Genomic DNA, 9,610 nt, shown 5'->3' on the forward strand with positions numbered 1-9,610 from the left:
TCAGGCAGTCTTTGAGATATTTTTCTTGAGATATGAAGATGCCATTTCTTTGCTGACGAATTTGAAGACCAAGGAAGAACTTCAGCTCACCCATCATGGACATCTGATATTGCTCTTGCATCATGTATCCAAACTCATCACTATACTTCTGGTTGGTGCAGCCGAAGATTATGTCATCCACATATATTTGGCACACAAACAGTTCACCATCATATGTCTTCGTGAAGAGTGTGGGATCTAGGGATCCTGGTTTGAAGCCTTTGTTCTTCAGGAAGTCTTTGATTGTATCATACCAGGCGCGAGGAGCTTGTTTGAGGCCATACAGTGCTTTGTTTAGTTTGTACACCATATCAGGATGTTTTGGATCTTCAAAGCCAGGTGGTTGAGCAACATACACTTCTTCTTCAATCTTGCCGTTGAGGAAAGCACTTTTCACATCCATTTGATATAGCAAGATGTTGTGGTGATTAGCATAGGCTAGCAGTATGCAAATAGCTTCAAGCCTAGCCACAGGAGCAAATGTTTCATCGAAGTCAATTCCTTCAACTTGAGTATATCTTTGTGCCACTAGACGTGCTTTGTTTCTGACGACTTGACCATGCTCATCTTGTTTGTTCCGATATATCCATTTTGTGCCAATAATGTTATGCTTGCGAGGGTCAGGGTGCTTGACAAGTTCCCAAACATTATTCAGCTTGAACTGTTGAAGTTCTTCTTGCATGGCTTGAATCCATTCAGGTTCCAAAAAGGCTTCAACAACTTTCTTGGGTTCAGATATTGATACAAATGAAAAATGCCCACAGAAATTTGCTAACTGTGTTGCTCTTGAGCGAGTGATGCTATCAATTATCTTCTCAATTTGTACTTCATTTGCAACACAAGGATGAACTGGACGAAGACCGTTGTCGGTGTTAAAACCGGCGGATCTCAGGTAGGGGGTCCCGAACTGTGCGTCTAGGCGGATGGTAACAGGAGACAAGGGACACGATGTTTTTACCCAGGTTCGGGCCCTCTCGATGCAGGTAAAACCCTACTCCTGCTTGATTAATATTGATGATATGGGTAGTACAAGAGTAGATCTACCACGAGATCGGAGTGGCTAAACCCTAGAATCTAGCCTATGGTATGATTATTGTTCGTCCTACGGACTAAAACTCTCCGGTTTATATAGACACCGGAGAGGGCTAGGGTTACACAGAGTCGGTTACAATGGGAGGAGATCTTCATATCGTATCGCCAAGCTTGCCTTCCACGCCAAGGAAAGTCCCATCCGGACACGGGACGGAGTCTTCAATCTTGTATCCTCATAGTCCGGGAGTCCGGCCAAAGGTCTTAGTCCGGCCATCCGGACACCCCCTAATCCAGGACTCCCTCAGTAGCCCCTGAACCAGGCTTCAATGGCGGCGAGTCCAGCGCACAAGTTGTCTTCGGCATTGCAAGGCGGGTTCCCCCTCCGAATATTTCATAGAAGATGTTGAACACCAGGGTAGTGTCCAGCTCTGCAAAATAAGTTCCACATTCCTTCGTAGAGAGAATAATATTTGTATCAATCGGATCTGCTGACGTATTCCATGGCATGACATCATGCCATAGCCAGGCTCTTTATTCATTTTATTGTTCCACCTCAGCGCGTTTAGCGAGGCGGTTTCCTTGGCATGTCTTGTCAAAGCAGAGATCGTGTCCCCTTATTCTGGGATTCTCATCAATACGGGTGTGGGTAATCCAACCGCGCCATTAACCGCGACGCTTGGGAGATAAGCGAGTTTTATTAGGCCGGTGGAGGGCCCGTAGTTTTGGCCGCCCATATAAGGGGATAAGAATCCGCCCTTTCCATTCACGCACTCTTCCTCCTCTGCTTATCCGTCCCTGCACGCTCGAGCTCCAGCGCCCAAGCCCGCACTTCCCACCTCAACCTTCTCCAACCATGTCTGGAGCGGGAGGCAGATGGATGGCCTCCTCTGTCACGGAGGGACAAATCAAAAACCTGAGGAAGGCCGGATACTTGTCTAACGACATCGTGCACCGGCTTCCAGATGTGGGGCAACTCATCCCCACCCCCAGGCCCCATGAGAGGGTTGTTTTTCTTCCCCATTTCCTCCGCAGACTGGGTTTTCCTCTTCACCCGTTCGTCTGGGGGCTCATGTTCTACTACGGCCTGGACTTCCACGATCTGGCCCCGAACTTCATCCTCAATATCTTGGCGTTTATCGTTGTGTGCGTGGCCTTCTTCCGCATCCAGCCCCACTTTGGCCTATGGCTGAAGATCTTCAGCGTCAAGTCGAAGGTCGTGCAAGGCCGACAGGCAGAATGCGAAGGCGCCATGGTGGGCAAGATAGCCAACGTCACCTGGCTCGAGGGTGCCTTCGTGGAAACCATCAAAGGGTGACAATCTGGGTGGTTTTATATCACCGAGCCACGTGACCCTAAATGGGCAGCGGCCCCCAAATTTCGATCTGGCATCCCCACCCGGCTCACATCTTGGAAAGAGACGTGCCTGTCGTGGGGCAATCCGGAAGAGGTGATCGGACTTCAAACCTGCGTCCGAGACCTGGTGACCAAGAAGGTCAAGCTTGTCAACGTGGTCCAGGTCATGCTCTTCCGCCGGATCCTCCCATGTCAACGACGGGACTTCAATTTGTGGGAGTTCGACCTGGCCCGGCACCAGACTCTATCCCGGCTCTTCGAAACGAAGCACGAGGACGCCTGGAAGGTGCTTTTCAAGAGTTCCGAGGTCTCCCCTCCCGTCACCGAGGATCGCGGATTCTGCGCCAAACGTCAAGCCTCCAAAGTAAGCTTACCTTTAGTCCCTTACGGGATACCCGAATTTCATAGTGTGATTTTATGTGGGATCTAAACTCCCGTTCCTTTGACAGGACTGGAAGAGGACATCCGGACAGTTCGACTGTCCGTCCCCTTTGCCCGAAGGCCCAGTAGACGCACACTTGTCGTCGGATTTGCCCGACGGCCCCAACGCACCCTCCGCCTCCGAAGATGAGGAGGAGGAGGAATAAGAACATGCCTCTCCCCCTCCAACGGGGGGAGGAAAGAAGAGAAAGGCCGCCCCAACTGGGGTAGCCGGAGGGTCCAAGAAGGGGAAGTCCCTTCTGCCGTACTACGCCCCCGACACCGAAGACGGTGGGGAGGACTGGCCATCCAGGGTCAAGCCCCTGGCAAAATCGTAAGTGTCCGGCTACCCGAATGACTTATTGCACTCCTTTATTATTTGATAGCTTCTAACACCGAAGCTAATCATGCAGTCCGCCCAGAGCTCAGCTTGGCGATTCGTCGAGCGGATCTCTAAATTCGTCGGATGTGAATAGCGCTTCACTTCCGATGGCCTCCTCCCCTCTCCCTACAGACGACGCTGAGGTGGAGTCCCGTAGGGGACAAAACCAGGAGGAGGTGGTCCTGGAAGCGCCACAAGGCGACCTTCCGGACTCCCAGCCCAAAGGGGGTAAAGCCCCGGAGGGATCTAAGTCCGGCTCCGGGCTGGACACTGCTCCGGAACCATCAGTGGTTCCAGAGCCTAAGAGGCGGCGCCTTCATAAGAAGGGCAAGCCCGTGACGCCGGCGACTTCCGTCCACCCGGAGGCACCGGACAATTTGCTGGAGGCGCTTAACGGCGCCTCCATCGACGAAGAACACCACACTGTTATGAGTGCGGTGATTCAGAAGGTTCAGTCCGCCAAGAGCGGGCTGACGGAAGCCTGCACAAGCCTGTTAACGAGCTTTGAGGTATGTGTTCAAAAACATATATAAAAAATGTTACCGCATAGACAGTAGCCCCTGATGCTCAGTTCGGTGTTCGGAAAGAAAAGCCGAACTGAGGATCTCAAAAGATATACGCAGGAGTCTAATAGAAATATGTCAATATGGGAATGCAGGCTGCGCTGCTGACCTCTGCCGCACTGACTGCGGAGGTCAATGCCTTGAAGGAAAGCCTCGAACAGTCCGAGAGCGAGCTCGGCCGTGCCAAGAAGCAGCTCGAGGATAAAGAGGGTACATAGTACATCCTGTAAATGTATATAGAAATACTTGGTTGCATAATAATAACAGGACCAACATTAATGTTGCAGGAGCCACGACCGAGGTGGCGACCCTGAAAGAGGCAGTTTCGAAGGCCAAAAAGAGTGCAGCCTTGGAGCGCACTGAGCGAGAGAAGCAGGAGGCGCGGGTGGCGGAGGTGTGGCAAGAGCTCCAGGCTCTCGTGGAAAAACACGAGAGTTTGGAGCGTGACTCGAAGACTCGAGAGTCCGAGCTTGCCTTGGCTCTTGAGAGTGCCAAGACCGCTAAGGCCAAAGCCTAGAAGGCCCTTCAGGAGATCGAGGCGATGAAGAAGATAGCGGCGGGTAAGGCATTCTTTATGCAAAGCAAAAATATAAAAGTTAATTATCTGCTACTTACCCGAATCCGGAGCTCTCCAGGAGCGTTCGCTGATCTGCCCTGTAGTGTGTCTGATGCCGCCGCATACTACCAAGCCGAAGAGGGGAGATCGACGGAAAAAGTGCTCTGGTCTCAGTATGCTGAGGCCGAACATCCGGTGCCCCTGAGCGACCAGCTGAAGTAGCTGGTTGAGCTCCACAAGGTGGCCGAACAGGCCATGAAGGGCCTCATAGCTCGGCTGTGGCCTAGAGAAGTCATGCCTGGGAGCTACTTCGGTCTGGTGCGGCGGCTGGTGGACGCGTGTCCGTGGATTGAGGTCGTCAAGCGCTCCTTTTGTATTGAAGGTGCCCGTCGGGCCCTTGCCGGTGCTAAGGTGCACTGGGGCAAGCTAGACGCGGAGAAGCTGTTGACGGACGCGCCACCGCCGGGCAAGGAGTATCGTACGCCCGAGATGTATTATAATGGCGTTCTGAAGGGTGCCCGCCGCATAGCGGATGAGTGCTCCAAAGATGTAATTTTTGAGTAAACTCGCATTTGTTATCCTGTACGCTGAAGCTTTGTTCATATGCGTTAAGCAACGCTTGTTAATTTAAAATATTACCTTCTGTGCGGCCGTTTATCAAATCTGAGAGATGCAAGTCGTCAGCTTCGACCCCCATGCCACGAGTGCTGGGGTGTTCGGGATAAACCTGAGCGCTCTTGTTCCCATTCTTGGGTCCATCTAGGGAGGCGCTCAGCACAACGAACCAGGCCGTCAGACTTATAATGCTTTATCACTCTCACTTAGACATAGAATTCTATAATTTTAAATTTCGGCAAAGCCCCTAGTATTCGGAAGACTGAGTTCAGGGCGCTATCCACGCCTAGGCCGGATAAGTCCGGTTCCTCGCTCGAAGCGGCATAAGTCTTTTAGGACTCGAAGAAACCTCCCGAACAGCGAACGGTCTCTCGCACTATCATGACAGTCAGTTTTAGCTTTCTCTACTGAGGTGTTAACCCAGCTCAATTGGGGCACAATCGCAGTAGTTCTCCCAGCGCTACCTTAGCCAACAATGCGGAACGTAAGGTACCAAAACATGGGAGCCGGGCAAACCCAACTATTGACCAAAGACATGATTCGGAGCCGATGCATATAGTGCTATAAGTTCGGGGTGCCGCACTTGTTAGAGTGTTCGGTCTTCTCACACCATGTTATGGGGTGTTGTAAGCCCCTGGTGTATTATCCATACCAAAGTGTACGGTTGCATAGTGTCATGACTGAACATATTTGCATATAAAAATAGATAAGTACAACAATAGGTAAGAGCTACATATTGTTCATTAAAAGAGGGCTGCTTCGAAAGAAGAACAATACAAAAAGTGCGGTAATCAAGAGATGGGAGTATTTGACATATTCCCCTCCAGGGGCAAGCTACAGGATTGTAAGAGAAACATGTATTAAACTAGTTATAGAGACCACCTGGACTTTTGACGTGGCTTGCTTCCTCCCTGGCTATTGCATCGTTGGTTCGGCGAGAGTATTGCCGGACAGGCCTTCCGAATAGTTGGGTCCTGAAAGTGTGTGCAAAGGAAAACAGCGAAATAGGGAGCCCCTTAGTGCGGTTGAGCCGCATTTTGGGCGTGCCATTGTTGTGCCCCTCCCCTTATGCCCATGGTATCTCTAAGGCGTAATTATGTACGTGTGGTACCAGTATCGCCATTTGACGGGGGCCGGGGTTGGGGCCGCACTACTATGCTTGCTTGGAACATGCCAGCCGGATTTGTTGTAGGTTACTTCGGGCTTGCTTGACGTTGTCCGGACGTTTGGCACCTGGATTGGAGAACTGCCTTGAGAGGCTACTTTGTACTTCCGCTGCCAGGGCTGCCGTGTGCTCCTCCATTCAGAGAGAGCGTTCGGTGTTTCCGTTTATCGTGATGACTCCGCGAGGTCCTGGCATCTTGAGCTTGAGATATGCGTAGTGCGGCACCGCATTGAATTTGGCAAATGCGGTTCGCCCGAGCAAGGCGTGATAGCCGCTGTGGAATGGGACTATGTCGAAGATTAACTCCTCGCTCCGGAAGTTATCCGGGGATCCGAAGACCACTTCGAGTGTGACCGAGCCTGTACAGCTGGCTTCTACCCCTGGTATGACGCCTTTGAAGGTTGTCTTTGTGGGTTTAATCCTTGAAGGATCGATGCCCATTTTTCGCACTGTGTCCTGGTAAAGCAGGTTCAGGCTACTGCCGCCGTCCATTAGGACTCTGGTAAGGTGGAATCCGTCGATAATTGGGTCTAGGACCAGTGCGGCGACCGTGACGGATGCTAGTGGGATGGTCCCGTCGATCGAAGGTGATCGGGCAGGAGGACCATGGGTTGAACTTTGGGGCGACTGGCTCCAGCGCATAGACGTCCTTGAGAGCATGCTTCCGCTCCCTTTTGGGGATGTGGGTTGCGTATATCATATTCACCGTCCAAACTTGCGGGGGAAATCCCTTCTGTCCTTTGTTGTTCGGCGCCGGGGCCCCTCCTCGTCATCGCTATGTAGCCCCTTGTCTCTGGTCTCGGCACTTAACTTGCCTGCCTGGTTGAACACCCAACATTCCCTGTTGGTGTGATTGGCTGGTTGTTCGGGTGTGCCGTGTATCTGGCACGAGCGATCGAGTATCCGGTCTAAGCTGGATGGGCCCTGAGGGTTTCTTTGGAATGGCTTCTTCCGCTGACCCAGTTTAGAGTCTCTGAATCCGGCATTGACTGCCGTATCTTCAGTATTGTCACCGTTAATGCGGCGTTTATGCTTGTTGCGACGTGACCTACCGTTGTTATCCTTGGTATCCGAATTGCTGGGGCTCTTGGTTATGTTGTTGCTACGAGCTAGCCACCTGTCTTCTCCCACACAGAAGCGGGTCATGAGTGTCGTGAGGGCTGCCATAGACTTCGGCTTTTCCTGTCCTAGGTGCCGGGCAAGCCATTCGTCTCGGATGTTGTGCCTGAAGGCTGCGAGGGCCTCGGCATCCGGACAATCGACTATTTGGTTTTTCTTGGTTAGGAACCGTGTCCAGAATTGTCTGGCCGATTCCTCTGGCTGCTGGATTATGTGGCTTAGGTCATCGGCGTCTGGTGGTCGCACATACGTGCCCTGGAAGTTGTCAAGGAATGCGGATTCCAGGTCCTCCCAACAACTAATTGACTCTGCTGGCAGGCTATTAAGCCAATGTCGAGCTGGTCCTTTAAGCTTGAGCGGGAGGTATTTGATGGCATGTAGATCATCACCACGGGCCATGTGGATATGAAGGAGATAATCCTCGATCCATACCGCAGGATCTGTTGTGCCATCGTATGATTCGATGTTTACGAGTTTGAAGCCCTCGGGGATTTGATGATCCATTACTTCGTCTGTGAAGCATAGTGGGTGTGCGGCGCCCCTGTATTGGGCTATATCGCGACGCAGCTCAGACGAGCTTGGTCTGTTGTATTCGGCCGGGCCATAGTTATTATGTCCGGCGTGACGGCTAGCGTCACGTGAAGCGGGGCGCCCATGCGATCCGTAGATCGATCTTGTTTGCCTTGCCTTATTCTCCAAGATGTCTCGCAGGTCTGTTGCGTCTCCCCGTACTCTAGTATGTTTTGAGCGGTGTCAGGGGGCGGCCTGGGTTGAGGGCCTGAAGGCCTCTCTATCGCGGCCACGGGATGGCCGATAGGGCGCATCGTACGCTGGTGATGTAGGTTTAGTTGCTTCCTCCTCAAGTTGGGGTAGCAGCCTGCGCTTCGGGTAGCTCTTGGATGGGCGTTCTAGTTTATACTCTTCGGCCGCCAGGACTTCGGTCCATTTGTCGGCTAGCAAGTCTTGGTCAGCTCTAAGCCGCTGCTGTTTCTTCTTGAGGCTGCTTGCCCTGGCTACGAGTCTGTGTCTGAAACGCTCTTGTTCGACGGGATCCTCTAGCACGACAAATTCGTCGTCGTCGAGGCTTGCCTCATCGCATGTAATTGTCGTCCTCGTCTTCTTTGTCGGCCGCTCTCTCATGAGGGCTGGCTCCTTCGTCCTCCTGCACTGAATCCTGCTGGAGGGGGTTGTCCTTGGCACTGTCTGGCGTATTGTTATCTCCGGTGCCGGAATCTCCGTTTTTGCTTTGGTGGGACTTAGAGCGGCGCTGCTGACGTCGGCGCTTGGGTTGCTTCTTGGAGGGATCATCCTCCGTTTTCTCCTCCCCATCCCCCGCTTTAGGGGTGTCCACCATGTATATGTCATATGACGAGGTGGCTTTCCAGTTCCCTATAGGCACTGGTTCTTGATCGTCTCCTTCATCGGCGTCCATGCCGTCGATGTCTTCGGAGTCGAAGTCGAGCATGTCGGTTAAATCATCGACAGTGGCTACGAAGTGGGTGGTGGGTGGGCTACGAATTTCTTCGTTGTCCGCATCCCAACCGTGTTGGCCGTAGTTCGGCCAGGGCTCTCCTGACAAAGAGAGAGACTTTAACGAATTCAGGATGTTGCCGAAAGGTGAGTGCTGAAAGACATCCGCGACGGTGAACTCCATGACCGGAGCCCAATCGGGCTTAATCGGAAGAGGTGCGGGATTTACGGAGTCCAGATCGGAGTCCGACACCTTGGAGTCACGGGCCTTGCGAGGGACTAGGCTGGTATTCGGCTCTATCGCTGTAGAGATTGCAGTTTCCGGGGCGGCGTCCAACTGTCCATCCCTGACTGGCATAGTGGGCTCCGAGCTAATGGTCGAAACGGACACCAGAGCGATGCTTTGGGCGTTGTCCGATGATAGAGCTAAATCATGCCCATCGAGACAGTGCAGCGCGCCTGGTCGTGGCTCGAATCCGTCGAAGATCAAGTCCCCGCGGATGTCGGCCGTGTAGTTTAAGCTTCCAAACCTGACCTGATGGCCAGGGGCGTAGCTTTCGATCTGCTCCAGATGGCCGAACGAGTCGGCCCGTAGTGTGAAGCCGCCGAATACGAAGATCTGTCCGTGGATAAAAGTCTCATCCCGGACCGCATCGCGATTGACGAGCGAAGAAGCCATCAGGCCTAAAGGCGACGACACAGAGGAACTCTCAATGAAAGCACCAATGTCGGTGTCAAAACCGACGGATCTCGGGTAGGGGGTCCCGAACTGTGCGTCTAGGCGGATGGTAACATGATACAAGGGACACGATGTTTTTACCCAGGTTCGGGCCCTCTCGATGGAGGTAAAACCCTACTCCTGCTTGATTAATATTGATGATATGGGTAGTACAAGA

Source organism: Triticum aestivum, chromosome 2B (assembly GCF_018294505.1).
Source record: "Triticum aestivum cultivar Chinese Spring chromosome 2B, IWGSC CS RefSeq v2.1, whole genome shotgun sequence".
NCBI classification, from domain to species: Eukaryota; Viridiplantae; Streptophyta; class Magnoliopsida; order Poales; family Poaceae; genus Triticum; species Triticum aestivum.